Raw genomic sequence first — 2758 nt, forward strand, 5'->3', positions numbered from 1 at the left:
TGTAACAATAATATAGGAAAAGAGGTTATTAATTGAGAGGATAGGAGAGAAACTGGGAGGGGCTGTAGGAAGGAAAGGGGGGATGTGATACAGTTCTATTTTAAGTAAAATATGTTCTTTTTTTTTTCTTTAACTTCACACATTTTGTGAGTTGTTTCTGGGGTGTTCAGAGCTTTATGGGGTTAGTGTCCCATTAACAGTGACTGCATATTATGTCTGTTCTTTTGTGACTGGGTTATCTAACTCAGGATGATATTCTCTAGATGCTTCCATTTTCTTAAGAATTTGGTTAAGCCATTGTTTCTGGTGGCTGAGTAGTATTCCATTGTGTAAATGTACCACAATATTTGTATCCATTCATCTTCTGAAGGACATCTGGGTTCTTTCTAGCTTCTGGCTATTATAAATAGAGCTTCAATGAACATTGTGGTGCATGTATCTTTGTTGTATGTTGGAGCATCTCTGGGGCAAATGCCCAGAAGTAGAATAACTGGGTCTTCAGGTAGTACTATGTCCATTTTTCTGAGGAAACTCCAGACTCATTTCCAGAGTGGTTGTATCAGTTTACAACCCCACCAGCAGCGGAGAAGTGTTCCTCTTTCTCCACATCCTCGCCAGCATCTATTGTCATCTGAGTTTTGGACCTTGGCCAATCTGAATGGTGTGAGGGTTGTTTAGGTTTGCATTTCCCTGATGGCCAAGGATGTTGAGCACTCCTTAGATGTTTCTCAGCGATTCAATATTCCTCAATTGAGAACTTTTTGTTTAAGTCTGTACCTCATTTTTAAATAGGGTTTTTTGATTCTCTGTTATCTCTCTTTTTGAGTTCTTAGTATACCTTGGATATTAGGCCTCTATCTGATGTGTGGTTTGTAAATATCTTTTCCCACTCTGTTGGCTGCCGTTTTTGTTTTCATGATAGTGTCTTTAGCCTTAGAGAAACTTTGCAATCTCATTAAGTCCCATTATTATTATTTTTCCATGTCAATCTTTAGTTTTTTGTGATTTCTGTTCGTATATTTGTTCAGTTTCCTTCAAAGAATTTCAGATGTGAATGTGGAATTTTATCAAAACATTTTTCTCTATGTGTCTTAAGATTATTGAGAAATGTTTTGTGTTTTCTCTTTTATCTGTAATCAGTATTATATTCTATGTAAATCTTGAAATTTTTCAGAAATTTTTAATATGTATTTTCAATTTTTTAGAAATTATTTGATGTAATTTTTTGTGTTTTTTAAAATGTTTTCTACATACATGTTCAATTTTTTGTTAAATGTTTTTATATCTTCTATCATAACGTGATTTTTCTAGTTGTGAGTCTTCAATTTTATCAGATTTCTTTCTTCACATTCTTTCTATTTCTTAGAAATATGTTTGCTTTATATATTAATTTTTAAAAAATCTTTTACATGGGTTTTCAAGGATTTAAATAATATTTACTTTTTCTTGCATTTTAACATGACTTTTTTCATGGTAACCTTCAATTTTATCAGAATTTTTATATATTTCTTGAAATTTTCAGAAATATTTTTGGAGAGAATGTAGAATTATTTAAATAGTTTTTCTTTATGTGTCTGCATTTTTTTGAAAAAAATATTTTACTCCTCTTTTTTATCGTATTTTATACTTAAACTTTCATTTTCATCAGAAGTTTATTCTATTTTTTTCAGTTTTCTCTGAAAAATACCCAAGTATATATTAAAATTTTCATAAAATTTTTCTATATTCGTCTTCGTGTTTTAGAATAATATTTTCTGTCTTTTATGTTAGCAGGATTATTTCCCATGTGAATGTTCAACTTTATCAAAAATAACTTGATACAATTATTTAATTTTCTTAGAAATATTTTGGATGTAAATACATAGTTTATTCCACAAATTTTTCCACATGTGTCTTCACGTTTTGGGAAATACTTTCTACATGATATATTTTATCATTGTTATTGTATGTAAATTTTAATTTTATCAGAGTGTTTTCTATATACTTCTTCAATTTTCTCAGAAATATTAGCAATACAAATTTTCATTTTTAAACGGTTTCTGCAGAAGCATCTTCATTTTTGAATTTTTTTTTCTTCTTTTTTTTAGGACTATTTTTCATGAGAATCTTCAAATTTATCAAAATATTTCTGTGTATTTTTCAAATTTATTCAAAGAATATTTTATGTAAATTTTAATTTGTCAAAAAATGTTTCTAAATGCCTGTTTACTTTTCTTAATAATACTTTTGCATGCTGTTTTAGTAGGATTATATTCCATATGAATATCCAATTTTATGAAAATTCTTTCTATATATTTGTTCAATTTTCTCAGAAGTATTTTCAATATAAATATGTATTTTTTCAGAAAAGAGTTTCTTAATGTATCTTCAATTTTGAGATTGACATTTTCTGCTTCTTTTTTACCATGATAATCTTAAAGGTGAATTTTTGATATTATCACAATTGTTTCTATATATTTCTTCAATTTTTTTCAGCAGTATTTTCGAGATAAATTTTCTAGTTTTTCTAAAAATATTCTACATTCTTTAATTATGTGAGTAATATTTTCTATTCATTCTTTTTATCTTGTTTTTTTTTTTTTTATAGAAACCTTTGATTTTATCAGAATTCTGTCTTGGAGGTTCTCAAGTTTTCTCTCAAATATTTTCAATGTATATATGAATTTTTATCAAATTTTTTTTCTACATATATTTTCAGCTTTCCGAGAAATTTTGTAGAGAGCTATTGTGGTCTCTTGGCAGGAATCTGACATGGGGC

Source organism: Micromys minutus (assembly GCF_963924665.1).
Source record: "Micromys minutus genome assembly, chromosome: 27".
NCBI classification, from domain to species: domain Eukaryota; kingdom Metazoa; phylum Chordata; class Mammalia; order Rodentia; family Muridae; genus Micromys; species Micromys minutus.